The sequence below is a fragment of the Diuraphis noxia genome, unplaced genomic scaffold (genome assembly GCF_037042655.1).
Source record: "Diuraphis noxia isolate RWA-SAM2 unplaced genomic scaffold, SU_Dnox_SAM2 contig0002, whole genome shotgun sequence".
In the NCBI taxonomy this organism is placed as follows: domain Eukaryota; kingdom Metazoa; phylum Arthropoda; class Insecta; order Hemiptera; family Aphididae; genus Diuraphis; species Diuraphis noxia.
In genome coordinates this window covers 78279185-78300329 of record NW_028301712.1, presented here as the reverse complement: position 1 = coordinate 78300329, position 21145 = coordinate 78279185, and the positions used below count along the sequence as shown (strand labels likewise).

General features: G+C 30.5%; 2 protein-coding genes across 3 annotated transcripts in view; one reads left to right on the top strand and one right to left on the bottom strand.

The window, feature by feature from the left end:
* Positions 1 to 21145, top strand: part of LOC107169308 (uncharacterized) — an 87260-nt gene that overhangs the window by 20365 nt on the left and 45750 nt on the right. The window contains exon 1 of one of the 2 annotated variants that reach the window (XM_015519019.2): positions 8976 to 9467. The exons of the other annotated variant lie outside the window; for it this stretch is intronic. The gene's annotated coding sequence lies outside the window, so the exon portion shown is untranslated. Of the gene's footprint in view, positions 1 to 8975; positions 9468 to 21145 lie in introns of those variants that run through there. 2 annotated transcript variants of the gene reach the window in all.
* The window catches only part of LOC149058959 (NIF3-like protein 1), a 115763-nt gene that overhangs the window by 93408 nt on the left and 1210 nt on the right, over positions 1 to 21145 (bottom strand). The gene's annotated exons all lie outside the window — the stretch shown is intronic.

Genomic DNA, 21145 nt, shown 5'->3' with positions numbered 1-21145 from the left:
AATCAAATGCCTTTTCTCTTCATTCCCGGTAACGCGGAATCTTATATATTGGGTTTTGTTTTTCCTTTTATGCGCTTTAATTTGAGACAATTATAATTACATATTAGTTATTTAAATTTAAATAAATGGAGTAGGTTGGTATACTTCAACAGCAAAGCTTACAAGTTACAGGTATATTTTGTATCACTTTTGAACCACTGGAGATTGCTATATTTTCGTTCTTTTATACACCTATACTTATATATGGCTATTTAATATTTTATTTAAAGTTATTACTTGGTTATCAAAACAATATAATATTCAAAAATACAATGTCCGAGGTAGGAACAAATTAGGTGGTGCCTAATATGAGCTTAATCATGCAATGACACCCTGCGACCGTATCTGCGAACAATAGTATCCAAATGAAATTAATGAAGTAACTGAATAATAAATTATTATGATTCAAAATAGAATAGGTACCTATAATTAATCAGTTATTTATAACTAACTAGCATAAAAGTGAGCAATCAATGATCATGATGTATGGTGTATCTATCTATATATGGATATATATATATATATATATATATATATATATGATAATGTTATAATATAACGTAGTATGGCGTATGATAAATAAAAGAATAAAAGGTGTATCAGTATAATATATTGTATCAGTTTCCAAATATTATCTTTAATAAAATAGGTATTGATCATAAATAATGATTTTAAAAGCAATCCACTTTTAACAGTAAAAGTTATTATATATTATGTGTTACTACTTATTAGTTGGTATTATTTATTTATTTTTATACACGCAACTAGCATGTTGCAAATTCTACATTTTGGTATTTACTCATAAAACAAGACATTTGAATAGATAGATTGATATTCAATCAAATATGCATATACGACTGGGAGATTTTAAAAGATAATTAGATTTTTTATATCTTATATAATATTGAGATTTTACGACGATAAGTATTTTTTTCATTTTAGTGCGTTATCTTTAGTACCCTTATTATTTAGACTGAATCTTACTATTTCAATAATTTCGGGATTTTATTAAAACATAAGAATATATAATCGGATATTTTTATCATTGAAAATTTAATAAATTATATTTTCTGTATAAAAAGTATATAAATATATAGTCTTCTTCGATTTTCTACGTTAAAATAAAAGGTTTAGAAATTTCATCTGTTGATTAATTACACTCAACACAGTAGTATTTAAATCCGAATTTTTATGCATAATTATTACAGCCTACTAAATGCCTACAGGTTATTTAGAAAATTACTTACTCATTATATAAAACAAGTATAGACAGTATAGTGCAAAAATTGATTAACCATCATCCAAACATATTATTTTATATTTAAAGTATTAAAAATACATAATTCCTTATACCTATATAATATATGTATATATGTAGGCAGGTATTATAATTATATTCATAAATTGTCTGTACCCCTTACTGGATGCAATAACAACTACCTGTACGTATGCTATAAGTGTATTTTAGGTGTAAATACTTGTACGCAAAAAAAAAAAAAAATAACAATAATAATAAAATAACCATCGTCGCCAGACGTAGTTCGCGCCACCCGTTAGCGGTGCCTCACCTGTCCACGTTTTTAGAATTTATCATACATATATTAATTTTGCCCGGCAGACTAGTAAAGTATCCCAAGGTCAACAGCCCGTATAGTGTCTGTCTACTGTCTAGCTTACATAATTTACAAAATGCAACTCCCATGGCCATACTATATAAACACGTATATATGTATTATATATATATGTATATGTATGATGTATTTACAACAGTCCGATATATATAATATATTATGGTTCGCGGAAATGGCGATGGTGGCGGCAGCATTTAAATATCGTTTCGTGTATTCGTGTGCGTGTTTAGTGTGTGGATTTGCCTGTTGATCTCCAAATTTTGTATAATATTATTTACGCCACCCCTACACTGCACCATGCCGCGGCCGCTGTCGCCACCGTTGTGTTGCAGGCAACCCAGTGAAAAAAAAAATGAGGAAACAGCTCGTAAATTTAACCGTTTAGGGGGAAAAAAAGAAAACGACCTGTTTACCGAAAAGGGTTGGTGTAAAATAAAACGGTTTTGCAGCCCCATATAAGTTTTATATATGTACCGTAAAGCGACTATGTGTCTACGCCACGTCTTCTCAATTATACGCTTTCTTCTATTTTTTTTTCTTATATCATACATTTTATCAATTCTATCAAAAGTTCTTCTACATCCTGGAAAAAAAACTGTTTTCTCCCGCGACTCAAATATATTTTAATATAGACGTAGTATTTATTGTTACGTACAAAAATAAGTATAGCCGTATATGTGGGTAATCGCATGGAGTGTTAATCAAACAAGGCAGAGTAGGAATTATTATCATTATGGAAGAAGAAAAAATATGCAGTTTTGGATGCAGTTTTATGCAAGAATAAAATTATAATATAATATGCATAAAAGTGCAGTGGAATATTATCATACGTGCCACATGAATTACACGCGAGTTAGGGGCAAGGTAATTATGTGGGAACACTGTGTTGGCCGCCGCAGGGACTCGATACGAAAACACTTCTTGGCTTGTAATTGGATAATGTTTATTAATGCCATATAATTTTGAGTCCTTTAATATTTTCTTCCTCGTCTTTCACAATCTACATCTCTTTCTCTCCCTCCCTGGAAAATCTGTCTGCATACGTTTTTCTCGCTAGGAATAGTAGGACTGTAGGAGTATAATAATATAATGAATATAATGTAATATTATATACGTTCATACATATTATTATGAACCTGGTACGAATCATTTCAAATGCATGCATTATGCAGCAGACGAAAAACTGCATGTACATAATATTTTATATATAATGTAGCATAAAATAGTGGTATATACCTAATACCTATATATATATAATATATATACACATGGAAAGCAGCGCATTTGTCACCGATTCGTTGTTCTCCCGAAAATGTAAAACCGGTTTATTTTTGCATTATACTATGCACGTTGATATATATATATATAATATGTTTGCATAAAATGAATAAATGACCTTTAGTGCAGAGACCAAACGCCGGCAGGTTATAATATTATAATAGGCCACATATTATACTACGTATATCTATGTAGTATACCTATATCAAATGTTCGTTGTTATATATATATATATATATATATATACATATATCGACGTTGCATTCTTAATGATTGTGATCTGCAGTATAAAAAGACATTTTTATCGCAATTTATGTAGGTACTAGAAAATTGTTGCAAATCGCAGTTAGTTTCGAATTTTGTTTATAGTATGCGGGTGGTGACTTGCCGTAGACTGGAGATCAGAAATTCAAAAATTGTGCACCTCTGGGCTTTAAAATATTGTTGTTACGTCGCAACTATATTTTATATGAAATAAGGTCGGCGGAATTATATGTTTAGGTTCCTATATATTCGACCACATAATATTTACATACCAGTATACATGACTATTCGATTTATTTGAACGTTTTTAACATTCGTCAATCGTTTATTTAGATTATAGTCAATGATTATTAAGTCGTACAATTGAACAATTATAAAAAAAAATGTATTAACACATTACATTGTGTTTTTAAAATATGTATATTATATCATTATATTGTGCACAGCAAAGCTACAAGTCACTCGAGAGACTAGGTTTATAGTTAACATTTCAATTCACATTAATGTCAAATTTTATTTTTTTACTTTTATTATTTACTGTCTACACTTCTTTCACATGAATTATTCGTATTAGGTATAAAAAAAATATTTATGGTTTCTAAGATACACGTTGGCACATTGTATAAGCTCATAATACTATATTGGCAATTGGCACATGATGTGCATAAACTCAAATCTGTATCAATATAATATTATATGCTTATTACTTGTTCATAATATTATAAAATAGTGGCATTAAAGTCTGATTCAATAGTTATCATTTATTAGCTTAAATAACACGTACACTGTTTTAACGGATCAACAATAATTTTTTAAGGATGTATTTACTTCCAAAATACATCATCGACCGAGATTTCGATATATACATCACATGCGTACGACTTGTTAGTTTTGATCATTTGTTGTACATACTTTTGTTATATACATACAAATCCGCGGAATCTATACTCTTAAGGTTTAAGGCACTATTCTATAAAAGACAAAAGTTGTTGTGTATCGTATCTGCATATATCTATATTATATAGGGCTAGAATAAATAATTGTGACTCGGCCATAATATGATATACTGATGGATAGGCTATGTATCAGATTTTAAGTGCATATACATGTACTGCAGGTGATAATATAATGGACATGACATAACGTTTCGTTCGTATATTATGATGCGAACGTACTCGTACCATAAAAATAATTTTTTTATATAGGAAATAAATTGATACTTAATATAGGAAGAAACGATGAAAATATAAAGTAGTTTATTATTTAGTTTTATATAATATATATATATGTATTGTATAACTATTAGTATTGTAACTATACAGTATTATGTTGTAACCACGTTAGTATAAGATGTCCTTATATTAATACAACGTATAGGTACTTACCAAAAATTATTTATTATAGGCAGCATTTATTCTTAACTTATTATCTTATTCTATAGTTGTGACGTTTGATTAAACATAATAATAATATGATACTTAGTAATACTTAGTAATACTAAGTAATACTAAGTTAGTATTACGTTTACGTGAACATAATATTTGGATAGTAAATTTACAGTTATCATACCAATATTAAAATAAAGATACTGCCAAAAGACTACCGCCAATTTATGTTTCAAATAATGAATAACTATTTTTAAAATCCATGATTTAATAAAAAAAATTGGTAACTAATTTCATTAAATGTAAATGCATCATAATAAGATTCTAAAAGTATTAAAAATTAAAATTGAATTTTTCAATGTATAATACGTACAAAACTATACCTATAACTGCAGTATAATATTGCTGTATGCACAATATCATATACGTATATATATAGAGTATAGTGAGTATACAGTAAACTGTGAAGGTGTAAATATATTTACATATAATGGCGATAGGTATCCATAACAAAATTGACTTACTATCAATCAGTAATCAATTGTCGGCCGTTTGTGTAGTTAATCGTAACTGATGAGTGATGACCTTCAAGTGATTGACACGTATTTGCCTATACATACCAGATATTACATATCTATAGGCATATCGAATATTTGTGTGTATGTTTTTAATAATGTCGACTGTTAAGTAAAAAAATCCATTAAAACCAAAACATTAAATTACCTAGTGGAATACATTTTTATGTTTTACATTAAGTACGCCGCCTGTAAACGATTATCAACACGAATGCATTATAATAATAATAATAATATTATAGTGATTATTGTAGTTGGACGGTTTGCTTTTGCTGTATATATTTTTGTATCATAATAATATATACCCACGCGTGCGTTATTGTTGTTCAATCACGCTCCTTAATATTTTATATAAAAATTCATTCCCTCTTAATCGGACATTTTTTGCACATTTCAGATCGTAGTTCGATGAGAAACTATCAAAGGAAAAGGAAAAAAATGTTGATATAATTGTATACATAAAATCACTTAATTATAATGTTTATCGAATTAAAAATAAGTATTAGCATAATATAAACTATATTATTATATATTACCTATATAGTACATTGATCGGGTGCAGTTATTATGCCGATTTGATAGCCATCGCTTATTAAACATATTTTTAACTTCTATAAATTAAATAAACATAGATTTTAGATAATAAGTGTCTAGACGCTGAAAGGTCAATGCTAGCTTTTTATCATCGTCCGAATATTATGTGTTGGCTTAACCCTTTCCTATGCGCAAACTATAAAATATAATATTATATACTTAAGTGCGCAGTGTACAACGCAGCTACTACAATATGTATAATGCTAACGGTTTGAACTTATAATATATTATATTTGTATTTAACACAGCAGAAATTTAAAGCACAAAGTTTAACTTTATACCGACGATTGCGCTTTACTGCGTATAGTTTAATCCGTTTTACGGCCACGTATAAAATATATTATTTTGTATTTTTTTTTCCCCCCCGAATAGGGGACGGAAAGTAGAAACACGTAAAAAGTTTATCATTTCCCAACAACGTGAGATCAATTTGTGAAAATAAACAAATGAAATAGGAACCGTAGTTGTTTTTGATGATGGTAGCCGCGGAGGTGTACGCGGATATAATATATTGTTATATATAGAGAGAAAACATTTCTGGATGCTGTTGAATCGCGCCGACGACGATGGTGTACACAATATAATATATTATTATAATGATAGTAAAACGCATTCCGAAATGGATATAAATTACAGGGGTTTTTCATTCCCTCCGCCCTACATACCGCTGCCGCCGGACGGATTTCGAGGACCTTTTGAGCATTTTGATGTACGAGCCGAATTTGTCAAACCGGAAGGCGGTGGCGAATATTTTAACCCTCGTAAAAAAAAAAGAACACAACCATACGCGAAATACTTTATTGTATATATACATATATATATATATATATATATTATATATTATACGCGAGACCACTTGAGAGTTCTTTTCCTTTCGTTTTTTCCCATTTTTTTTTTTTTTTTTATCTTTTTGTTCAAGCGATGTAAAACGATAGGAAACACGAAAAACGTAATTTGGAATTAGCGGTTTCGCGAAGTACTTCATGAAATATATTGATTTTCCTTTTTAGGCTTACCACCATTCCGCCAAATCTTTATTTTACTACGCGCTACATACAACACACAACGGCGTATAGTTTTGTGCCGTTATTTGTTTACTGCAGCAACCAGCTGGGCTCTTCGTCTCCAAAGTTATTCACCCTTTAATTTTTTCAACAATATTGTTGTATACAAAATATGCTCACACGGCGCGGCGTCCATTCCTTTACCATGACGTTTTTTCAATTGACATTAAATTAAAAATATTTAGGTATAAAAGGTGTAAAAGGAGGACCTGATAAATGAATGTTTTTTTTTTTTTTTTTTTTTTTGTTTAAATAAGGCTTCAACTCCTGAGGTTATTAGCCTGCAGTAAATACAAAATACAGAATAGTAGTCATAGAGATCAAATGAATGTTTTGTTTTATAATTTATTGAAATTTGCGCTACATATTTTATATGACATTGTTTAAAAAAAATATAATTTCAATTTTTCAATACTGATAATAAATGATTCAAATATAATATATATTTTTTTTTTGAAAAGTTAAAAAAATTGTAAATCTGGTTTTTAGAAAAATGGTCTTCCTGTTACACACTGCAGTGTATTATGCATATTGAACAATTAACTATATAATAATATGCCTATATAGCCTACATATACCTTAACGTATATACCGTTTTTTTTATCGCTGACTTCCCGTTTCCGAATTTCTGATTTCAGATGTAAAACAAAACAAAATAGGTGGCTAATGATTTTAATTTTTTTTTATAAAGGTTTTTCCATCACAAATTCACAAATAGTTTATATTGGTATGTATATTAGAACATACATTTTAATTTATGTTATAACTATATGTAGCAAGAAAATAGTAGGTACCTATAGAGTATTGAAGTATAGACGATATTGTTTATATATATATAGTAAAGTAACTACTATGCTATTATTAAAAGATGATAACCATTTAAATAAAATATTCCTTAAAATGTACCTAATTTATTCATTCAATAATTGGTAATAAAATATATAATCAAACTCAATGACAAATTACTGAATTACATTTTTTTTTTTTATAATAACATTAAAATAGTTAAAACTATTTTAAAAAAAAATTATAAGTTTTAAGTAAAAAATTAAACTAGAAATAAAATCTTCTTGAAGAATTATTATTCCCAAATCCTTATAGTAGAATAATTAATTTACATGTTGAATTTACGTACTGAAATCCACAATAAAAACTATAATTATACAATAACCTTAAGAAACATCCTTCAGAATATGTAAAAATGTACTTTCAATGTTTTAATATCTACTGAGACAAACGAAAGATTTAGAATATTTAATTGTTGTTTAATAAACATGTTCTAAATTTGTTAATATCATCATTTAAACATTTTAAACTGATTAATTAATAATCATTTTTATAGGATATTACAATAAAACTATATTTTTTATTAAAACCAAGAAATTTTCATTTAATTTATTCATTGAAAATTGAAAAATGGTGATCTGTGTATTTTTAAAATTATAATAGGTAGGTATCAACAACTAGCTAGTAAAAATAGATTTGAAAACATATATCATTTAAAAAAAAAGTTTAAAAATGTATAAACTACAGAATTTGTGTATGGAAAATGGCAATGTGGCCAATTTTTTGATTTCCTGTAGGTATATTAATAGATATTATATAATGGCAGACAATTAAAATTCTATTCGTTGTACGGTAGACGCGGGATAGTTGAATATATAATATTGTCGAACAAAAATAATGACCTCGAAAATAAAAATCAAAACGACAACGCCGTGTCGCTCTCGGGAAGAGGACGTATCTCCGAGACGAAATTAAAAATAAAATTTTTGCTCCATCGTGGGCGGGGAAAAAATTGGCCATTTTCTTAGTGTGCGTGCGCGTGTGTGTATGCATATTTTGAGAACTGCTTAATGCCGGCAGCGGCGGCGATGCAACTGTGCCGCATTCACTTTCGAGAGCCGGAACCCACACCATTATATTATTATTATTATTATTTTTTTTACTAGAACGCCAGACGTCTAGGTTTTATATGTGTGTGTGTGTGTGTGTGTACGTGTGTACGTGTGTATGAGTGTATGCAGTCTATTGGTGGTGTGTATGTGTGTACTCAGACGGAGGAGAATGAATAGCGTAATAACAAATAATAATAATAATAATAATAAAAAAAACCAGAACTAGTTTCTCGGCCCGCGTCTATGCCGGCTAGACGTCTGTGCAGCGGTCGTCTCCTGCAGCTCGGCGCAAACACACACACACAAACGCGTACCTCGAACACACACACAAAAATACACACCCATACAAGCGCACAACTCCAAAACAGACACACATACACACACACACACACACACACACACACACACAATTACACAAACACTAGCACCCAGGTACGTATAAGTTGAATACTCGCGGTCGCGTGCACGCGTTTACGGGAAAGAGAAAAAAAACCGCACGTAAACGTGTAAATCGAGTTCCCCCGATAATACTCGTCGGCTTTTAACGACAGAAATGGACAAATAATAATAATATTAATAAAATAAATAGTGTTGCAAATAATTATTCTTTTTGTAGTAACGAAAGTTCGGTTTTCGATTAGTCCGGGTCGTAGTTATTTAAATTTCGCCGCCGTCAGTCCCGTAATTCACATCGGACGCTTTGGATTTTCAACGGACGCCAATGGTCTTGACGTATTCGGTAAGTGCACGTGATAATAATAATATGAAGTATAGTATTGCCAGCTGTTTGGTGGTGGTAGTGGGAGAGCAGCTAATACCTACAATATTCTATTTGTCGTGTAGGTATTGAACATTATTATTCGTGTGCTGTTACACATTATTTAAAAAAAAAAAAACTGTAACCCAGGTAAAATATATTTACAAAAATTATTGATTTAATAATTGCGTTTAAATAATATTAATTTTAATTTCATTAATTTCAATAATGATAAATAATACATGTCGAACGTTTGATGATAGTTATCATTTTTATGATTCAATAGTTTTTATAATTCTTAATTAAGTGCAACTCGGTAGCCGCATTTGCCAATCGAATCAATTCTGAAATAACAGATATTTCCGGAATCGTAGCTATCTAAACAATATTGATAAACCCAACAATAATTATTTTAATTGTGTCTATAAACTTCCCTAGACGAATGTCTATTAATAATTATTAAAGTATTTTGATTATTTTTAATAACTCGCGCAATTGACCGAATGCGTCTGAAATAATAATATTAGCTAATAGCCATATACAACGCGATCTATAGTAATTGTATCGTTAAATAATAAATAATAATACAATGACCTGATGTTTGCAATCGCATTTTAAAAATATACGTTTTTTGATAAGATTGGATATGTGAAGGTCACCAAGTTCGCCGTTATTATTTTCCCCTAGGTCTTGAATAAATTCTAATCTACTAGTTATGGTGTCTAGAAAAATAAACTCGTTCGGTGGATACTAACATAATATCAAGCTAGGTTAGTCAGGCTTACACACGTCCTTTTTGCGGAAGTAGTACCCACGGCGTCGTCAATTCAAACAGAAAAAAAGGCACCTACAAAATGATATAATACTATAAAAATTATAATAATAATAATGTACGTTGTATATTCTTAGAAATTTCGAAATCTAGTCGCGTGTACGATTTTGTGCAATTTGTTGTACGACCAGTGGCGATGACGGTCAGAGTGGTGTGGACGGTGTGGTGCGTTTCGTTCGAGAATGTTTGAGACGTGAGACTGGCTGCACCTTTATTCTTTAATAGGTTTACTTACCTTAGACAAGAGTTTCTGGATGGATGCCCGTCAAAATAAATTATGAAAAAAAACCTACGAATTGTAACTAAAATAAATATAAAAAAAATAATAAAAATAAATAATTATATTGTAATGTGTACAAATGTACAAATGTGCAGGTTACGATCTATTTAAAATATTGGCGTTATTTATTATTAAATAAGACGCATATTAAGAACTTTGGTCGAGTAAAATAAATTGCAAGGGTGATCGTACGAGTCTCGGACATGCATATTTTAATGGTTTGCGATGACAGTAAAATCTCAACTGCCTGGGGTGGAGGGGCTTTAGTACTTTAATGACCTTCGACCCGACTTGGCCCGGGCACCGGTTGGGTTAGGTATGTTGGACCGAGTGCTGTATACTGTTGGCGGGCCAGCGTTGCAAATCGCTGCAATACTGCATTTTTTCACAGTGCACCGCAGTCATTACGTTTGCGACAAAACGTCGTCCTTATATTAATCGCTAAATGCGTTTAATCGTTTCAATATTTTATTTCAAATTTCTTTATTTTTCAATTCGTCACGTTTCAATGCCGCGCACAACCGTTGTTTTGAAAACGATATTATTATTATATAAGTGTAGTAATAATTAAAAGATTGACTCTGAGGCCATTCAAGCCGATTTGACGATTTTTTTCTTAATACGTTTTAAACGTCTGCGTCGATTAAAATGTTCAACGGTGTTAAGTTGTTAACCGATAAACGGTGGTGTCGGAGATATTGTAGCATGTCGAACAATAAAAAAAAATACCCACCTCTTTCGCAATTTATGTTTTTATTTAAGTAACCCTCCGGTATACACGTCTTGCATTACACCCGGGTCAAGGAGTTTATTTATGGAAACTATTTCACTTTGGATCGCCGACAATCATGGTGTAAAAAAACAAAAATTGCTAGGAATTTTATTAAAATGAAAATGTTTGAAACCACTAAATTAAAACGCCTCGAGCAGTCATTGATAACGGCGTCGAATATCACGAATATCTATTACCTATACATGTTATATATTATAACCATAACGCTGCAATACATAATTTAAATGTTTACACATCTGAAAATCTACACATTTTATTTTTAATTTATACGTTATAATATTATTGTTAATGTTTTTCTGGAATCGTTTTCAGTCTATTCTAGGCAAATGTCTAAATGTTGTCCATGTTAAATTGGCCCATAAAAACTATCTGTATATACAATAACTGTTATCTCGTCCTCTCTTCCGTGGTGACCAAACTGTTGTTATTTTAGATTAAAAAATGTATTTACGTCTTAAATTTATTCAACTAATTTTATAATTAAATATATGATTTAATCAGATAAAAATTCACATTTTAATCATCACATTTGATTATAACAACTTAGTACTTTTTTAAATTATGTTTCGCCAGTAATAATTAATTCGTGTATTTTTTTTCAAATTAAACGATTTCTATAGTTATGAATTTATTATACATTATAATTATTAATCATTTATATAAATAAGTTTTAGGACTTAAATTAAAAATTACAACTTCAAAAATAAAATACATTATTTCATTTTATTGAATGAAAAAAATTGGATTCAAATCGATCAGCATTTTATGTGGATAACTTCGATAACAAAAATATCAATTGAAGAAAGATGGCTTGTATAATAATAATATGGTCTATATAAAATAATATTCTTAAATGGTTGGCGATAACTATTATTGTTAAAATATCTACTCGTACGGTTAGGTAACAATCAAATTCGTAATTATGCAAGGTGAATGACAGTTTCCTGTTGAAATAAAATCGTAAAACATGATTTTTGATATAAAACAAATTTTATTCAAATCGGTATAAACGAAAAAACGGACCGAAAATTACACCTTTTTTTTGTCGGATACGAAGAAAACGGGTTTTTCGATTATTATTATCATTATTATTACCATTATTATTATTATTATTATTTCATTGTGTATATAGTGTATATAGATAATACATATTCGGTGCGTGTGTGTACATTTTTCCCTTTATATGGTATGCGTGGCTGTTTACACGCGGACCTGTGCTTTTTAATCGTAAATATATTTTTCACCCGTTTGAAATGCGCGTACGCACAGAGGGATGGCAAATGTATATTGTAAAATATATATATACCGGGGAAAGGATGTCGGTAATATTTGGGCAAACATCGCGGGCATGCGGCATTCATTTACATCCTCTCCGGTGGTTTTTTATTGCCAGTATTGATTTTATTTCCCGCATGACTAATCAGAATTAGAAGGATAAATTGAACTCCTCCCTCAATGCAATGTTACAAATCCCTTGAGTTAAACTGCGAATTTAAAGTTTCGATCCGGCACACATCCCTTCGTTCTGCCAGCCACTCGTACCAACCGATTTAGTTTTAAAAAATATTCATAATACGACCGCCGCTGCGCCGCGGCGTGTATTATTGCGATGTAATATTATTTTTTTGTACGTATCGAACTAAAAATTAAGTTTTTTTTTTTGTTTCCCGAACGATTAAAGTGATTTTTTTAACCAAAAAACGGTAGGTACGCAGTTGTATTCGGTGATATTGTCGTCGGGATTCCGATTTCCGGGTGTTTTGACCTTTCGTGAAATGCCAAAGTCAAACCGACGAATAATTTACTTATAACTTTCTTTTTTTTTGTTGCCCCGATCGGATATATAGTCATCAAACATAAAAGAGTCTTTCAGAAGAAAGGTGCACATTTGCACCGAATAAATTCTGGTTGTGTTCTAAATGTGAATTATTTGATTAGAATCGAATCAGTATATAAGTACTATAATTTATACATTTAAACACTACAGCGTACAGCATAATACAAATCACAAGTACCTGCCTAATTTTATAACATAATATACACATTTTATCGTAAAACGAAAGAAAATAATAATTTTTTAAACATTATTATTTTTAGTTTCTAGTGTAACTATGATAGCTCAACAACCACAATTTATTATCAAAATATAACAAAGAAAATAATAATTGTAATCATACGATTTCGTCTAATATTGCAAAAGTCTAATAAAATATTATATGAATACGATTTCCGTGCGCATAATATTATTATAAATATCTTCACCGATATTATAACACACGTCGGGTCTTATTTTTCTAGAACGTTGATTACAGTTTTCACGAATCGTTCCTCGTAAGCAGATTTATACACATTACATATATATATATATATTATATTAGTCATAATTTAATACTGCTCGAGACAACGCGCGCGGAGGGGGCTTTAACCCTTAATATCCCCCCGGGCTCGTATATATACTATATATAGTCATACAATATGTCGGTGACATTATAACAAGAGGAGGGTCGTCAGTTGGTCTGTCTCTCTCTCTCTCGATACATGTACATATACGAAAATCCCGAGTCATCGTATATATAAATGCGTGTGTAATATGTATATATGACCTATTATAAAAGTGAAGGATTGGTATGGTAATAATATTGATCGTCGTTATACATTTGGAAAAGAGAAAGATGTCGCTTCGATTCCGCGCGGTCGTGTACAAACCCACATAAATAATTCCAACTGCGCCAAAACATTTTTTTTTTTTTTTTTTTTTAATCATAAAACTAGGTAGGTATAATATGTTACAATATTATACACTTTCAAACACACTTACCAAAGTATATATTATTAAAAATTTGTATCTATTTCGTTGTAAAAAATGTATTTTGTGTTTAATCTCTCACCGACATACATGAAGTGTTGACAGGAGTTTATATTTTATAACCTTATTTGTATTATACTGAGTTTGTGTGTCGGGTGAAAACGTTATATATTATCATAATGTATGATGAAAACCCCGATTTTTGGCTGTATGGTAGTTCGAGTATTTCAAATTCAATTGTGGGCTAAATAATATTGTTATTATTATTATTATTATTATCATCATCGTTATCGCTATCGTTTTGCTTAAAATAATACATTAATTATAATATAATTGATGGTTAATTTGGGTAGGATTGTATAGTGTACATATTATATTATATACTGCACTACTGAACAAAAATCGATGATTAAGAGTTGTATATTGTTATTATAATATTTGAATCGCGATGGAAAAACATGGCCGGTGATTTTCAAGCACTCGTTTTTAATTATCGAATTCGCTTTCTCACACATTCACACACATACACACACGAACACACACGCGCGCACACACACACACACACACACACACACACACACACACACACACACACACACACACACACACACACTCGCAATCGCAAAGGACTAATCGTTATTGGCAACCTTTCAGAAAACCACCGCGAAAACCTTTCAAAAAATGCACGCACACTCACACATCCGTACAGCATACAACATATATAATAATAATAATATACAAAACCAAACAAAAATGGCCGCTCATTACTCTGGTGCGTAACAGCTAGTGCTGCTGCAAGTGCGCGCGGGCCGCCGCCGTTTGTATAAACCGCGAAATAATTTTTGAATGTATACGGAGGATTTTAATAACGAACAAGGTGTAACGGGAGACCATTTTAGATTTTAATGCGATTATCCCTATGGCAACACAGCCGACGATATTCGCTCTGCATGAAACTTTTAATGCTGCGTAAAAGGGTGGCGGCCCAGGACGGAGTGGCGGCGGCAGCGGTGGAGGTGACGGTGTGGAGGTGGACGAACGACGGTGTATATACGGTGCAGTAATCACATATATATATATATATATATATATATATATATATATATATATATATATATATAAAGCACAGTGGCGCGGTGGCGGTGAATATAATAATAATATATACAATATACATAGGCTCCTCCGGTTTGATTCCTATCCCTGCGCGCGCTTTCGGCAATTCTCTCAAAAATATACCTATAATAATAATTCTTGCGGTGTATCGGAAAGAGGAAGGAGTAGAACGAGGAGGAGTGGCCGTGCCCGCCACAGCCGTCGCCGACTTTTCATCTCGCGAAAATACGTATAAATATATAATATGTGTATAATTCACGCGTCGGGCGTTACACCATAAATATATATATATATATATATATATATATATATATATATGTATTGTTATTATAATACTTAGGTAAGTAACGAGCGTGTATACTCCGGTCGGCACGTTCCAGTGTGTATATGTTAATTGTTTAGATGCGGATCAAACGGTCTCCACTTATATACCTATATACATAATAAAGCGCGGGCAGTGTGAGGAGGCGGTGCCCTCGGTTTTTAATCCCCGATGTCGACGACGAAAACCTAAAATAAATACCCCTGTACGCACTTCCAATATACTTAGAGTTCGGTATCGTCGTACTTATCACGAAAAAGGGCCGACTACAACCGTTGCGCAGTAAAGCACTACATTATTATTATACACATTTTATACACTCATTGATCGCACCAAATCGTTAATATATATTTATATATATATATATATATTATGTTGGTATGTGTATGTTAGTTTTGCAAACACCAATAAGAAACGAATAATTTCGCTTTCGGTCTTAGCCATATTCTTATAGGACATGGGTATATGGTTGAAACCAAGTTAGGTAGTTGATTTATTTTGTTAAATAAACTTAAAGGCTTTATATTGTATAGTTTCAACTGTATAAGATATATGTATATAAATATTATTATGCGCTGCAATGCAATCCTTTAAGCTTTTAGAAAATGCTACCATCAAATCTTATGAGAATTTATGAATATACCTATAATCATGATCTAGCTGAGAGACTAAAAATCATTCCCAAAAATTACGCCGTGACGTATACCTACAGAAACCAGAATTCTTGTTAATTTGTTATACAATTTGGTCCCGGACAGTTAAATTTTTGTTTCGTAAATAAAGGCGTGAATCGATTACTGTTTTTCGACCTATTTTCCTACAATTCGATATCTAATCAATTCGGCCGAACTCTGTTTGATAACGAAAATCGTTAAAAAAAACTCGGCGTTATATTATCGCTATGTGTATGTGATTGTTTATTATTTTGTCGATTTCCGTACACATATATACCACCGTGCATATATAGTTGCATATACGCTCAGTTCCTAAAATAGTTGTCGACTTTCATTTTACAGGAATCATATTTGTATTTTCCAACGATTATCTAACTTTTTATATACTATGATATGCTTGGCGATCGACAGGTAACAATAATTATTGGAGTCGGGGACTTCGCCCACTACCGGGTAGTATAAGTTTCGTTTGTCATGTGCTCGACAAATTCATGTTAGGCCGATATATGTATTTTATAAACTATAATTTTGCTGTATAGTATCTCGATACAAGCGAGCCACGAACATTTCCGGTAAGTCTCGTCGTCGTTTTGCCCAGAAAAACTTTATCTACGCTCACGACGCGTCGAATAATTTTCCGGAAAACTGAATTGTAGTAATCGAGCATATAATCGCATGAATACATCATACTTGACCTTTGGACTAATCGAACAGTTTTTGTGTTCGTATAAGTAAAGTATTGTTTTGTTTTAAAAAAAATGTTTCACCTTACCGACGCGACGTTGATCGTTTTATAATTTTTTTTTAAAATTATTTAATCATTTTCTATTTAAATAACATGCGCCGCTATTCGTGGAATGTTTTCTGTCCAATGTACACGTATTCTAAAAATAGGACAAAGTACCTAATCTTACTGGATGAAAAATTAAATTATTTACATACCCAAGTATATGCACATATTCCGTTGATTATTATTATTTATTGGAATGGATTATTTTCATCTAATTTTATCTTCAGCTCGCTGCTTGATAAATGAGACCGGTAAAACACATTTTGTATTTACTCTTGGTGTTCTATCTTCGATACTCACGTATAACTTAAATTTTTGTTGCCCAAGTAGTATGTAGTTCGTTAAGCAGTGTGTTGTATAACCTCTATTAATTATACATACAATGTTATAACGTTTTAACTAACTCTTCAATTGATTCGACGAGCAACTTTTTTTTTCTCTCTCTCACAAACAAGATCTTTAACGTGTGATTTGTGTGAGGAGATTTGTAGATGTTTAAAAATAATATTTTAAAATGAAATCTTTTAAAAAATTCAAAAATAAATTTAAAACCAAACTTGTTTGGAAAATTACTAGGCTATAATATTCCAATTAAAAAAAAAATTATATGCAACATTCTTTAATGCATTTCGTTTTTAATGGATGAATAATATTTATAGAATTGTTTGGCATTTGTTCAAATTATGCTCAATAAATGAAATATTGATAAGACCTATTTAAACATATTTTGTACTTACGGATTAACAAGTTTTATTAAGTACATTGCATTCTAAATTCTCAGTTATTCACAGAGAAACGTGGTTTCTCTTACAATTTTTTTCTTGGCACTATTGGAGTATTGTCTTTTAAGCATTTAAACTAATCATGCATCTTCGCAACATTTAATTTCACCATGAAATTTATATCGGTATAATATTATTGCAAAAATTGCGTAGCCTGTATGATATAATATGAGTAATATGACGCATAACTAAGGTGTAATATTACTAATTTAAAGTTCCGCAACACAGAATAAAGTGAAAAGGTAACACCATTTTTAGGTACCTACCTATGTTTAAAATTTGAATTTATTGTGTAAAAAAAAAAAAAAGAATTTTGATAAAATATAATTACCTACAATTACTGTTGGTTCTTCCGCATTGAAAATGTACATAAAATGTTGGAAATACTGAAAAATAATTAATATATTTTATTTTTATGGTTTCTAATAGAAAAAAAATAGTGAAACGAAATTCGAGAATATAGTGAGTTAAAAACCAAGAGTGAAATCTGAAATATGATAAATCTTCGTTTCGGAAAATGATCGGAAAAATTTTTAATAATCACACTGTTCACATAAAACATTGAATCGGAAATACGACTAAATTTACTACAGTAGTCGTAATGCAACGTTACAATAATTATTATTAAATCGTTACAATGTTCAGCGTTGTATTTACCGTCATTTTATCAACACTCCCGGAGACCCGGACTCGACCGCACATATAATAACCACAAGTTAATGTTACAAATTACTTGATCAATTAATTTGTGTTGTATATGTATATTATTTATTACAGACTATACATATTATGCATGATATTATTATGTAGATGATATGGTGGCAATTTGTTCCACGAAAACAGTTGTGAAGAGAACACTGTTAAGTTCGCTAAAAATTATGTTTTTTTCGAGAAAACTATAAATCTTGAGACGAAATCCCGTGCGAGTAGTTATAAATAACGATCGTAATAGAGATTTTGTGGAATTTTCCTTAATTTATTCTTAAGAGCATTTTGCCATATTTTTAAATCGTCGACGATGCGTTTGTTAATATATTAGACAGACATTTGAGCTCAGCTTAAACTGTACATGCATGTGTATTTTGTGCCGTGTATTTTCGCATTATTTATTTGTGGTTTTAAAAAAAAAACACGTTTCATCTCATTAAATATCAAAGAATTTCAAAACCAAATTCAACAATTTCTATTATTACATAATCTATATACTATAGTTTGTGAATTCGTGATATTATGTTACATTCAGTAAAATCACATAATATAATAACGTCGTATTAATGGTTTATTTTCGGGTTAATAATAAATTGCGTTTGACTTCACCATTAATTCATAATAACTAATCAATATAGATTCAAATTTTAACATATTAATCATAATTCATAATATTACTAACGGTCAATATAATAAATATTGGTCGACGGTGAAAAATGAAAAAATAACATTTTATTATTTTTCAGAAATCACAATAGAAACCACGCCAATTAAACGATTAATAAAATAGTGTGAGCTTACTGTAATTTATACAATTAATTATATTATAATGTCAATGATATTACGGGAGCACATTACTCACATATTTTTTCGAGAGTCCAATGTTGAAAATTAGTCGGAATTTAAAGTAAAACTTCCGTTGTCCGATACGCGTTTACAATAAGTGTTCTCCTTGAAAATAAAATAATAAAAAGTAATAATAATATTAAAATACTTGTGTGGTGTAATGTACCTATATTATCGTTAGGCGCAAATGGCTAAAAAACGGGTGCAGAGATACTGTATCGCCGCGTTCGGAATGGTCCGCGGAGGGCATTTTGTCACCCGATTGCTGTTGAGTTACAAAGAGTGCGTTTGCGAATCTTATAAGTTAATAATACCTAACTTATAAATGCAAATCATAAGCCATATCATTTAGGTTATAGGCGTAACACGATTTTTTCCGAGAAACGGTAAATAATAATAATATGCAATACTACATTCATAATAGTATGTTGCGTTGTGTTCAGCCGTTTTAGGTATATTGTACCTTTCAGTCGAATGATCTTGAAATGAGATTTGCTATGATGACTAAGGCCGTCCTGGGGGGTACCGAAATTTGCATTTCGGAGGAAATTCCACATTTAACCCTGTCAATAAAACATCCCTCAAAACGAGTGTGTTAAAACCAAATTATTTTAAATCTAAAATAGCTGTGTACCTCGGTTAATCTTAAGTTTTAGACCGTGGTCAAGCTTAAAAAATTCTTGAAAATCCAGGTACGTCTACGCGCAATAAAAATTTAATAATGAAAAACTTTCTCAAAATATGTAACTTGGCATCGTCTAGTTATCACAGCAAACCGTATTTTAATTTTACTTAATAATAACATTTAATTTAATAGCATTAGGCTAAGATATTTAGTGGTAGGATATAAATAAAGACGCGCTATGTATATAATATTGTACAGGACGTGTTTATTATTAGTTAGGTTAGTCGATGGTTTAAAAAATCATGGGCAATTACTACTGTACAATAATATGTTTGCTATACATTTGAAACGTCTGTAAACAAAATAAAATAATATCATGTCCACATAAATTTACATAAATTACGCCCAAGTCTTAATGATTGTAATCAGATAAACTTTTATCTTTTTATAAAAATATTAGCTTATTTTAAATTTTATACAAAGGTTTTTGTTCTTAATAAAATACGGGCTTTAAACTGGGGGCTACTTGTTTGGACACGAAACAAAATCATACACAGTGTGTTATTTACACGTCGACAATCGTGCACTGTGCTGCCGTGTTTTTCATAATAACAGCCCTGAGCAGTATAGTTTCTTATCTAATACAATATATTTTTTATTATTATTATGAATAATCTAAAATTACCAACATTATTCAGTCTTCTTTTTCGGTGTTGTGTTTTTTAACGAATATAACAGTCCCAAAATTTGTCGAGATTTAATATTTTTATTAGTCGTTTATAATATTTATTAATGTATATTATTATAACTTAGAAGTCATGACTATTTTATTATTATTATCATCATGAAATGCACGGTCGTGGCGCAAGACTGCACTTGCAAAAAATGTTGATAATCATAATAAAAAATTGAATAGATTATTTATTTGAATTATATTAAATAAAATATTTACGTCCAAAACAGAGATGAGTACAGTTTTAATACGTTTATGTTATCGGTCCGCGCATATGAAATATTTGGGAAACACAGATTTGATACGATGTATCTTTTAGTAAAAGACTTTTACAACTAATAACTTAAAAATATTAT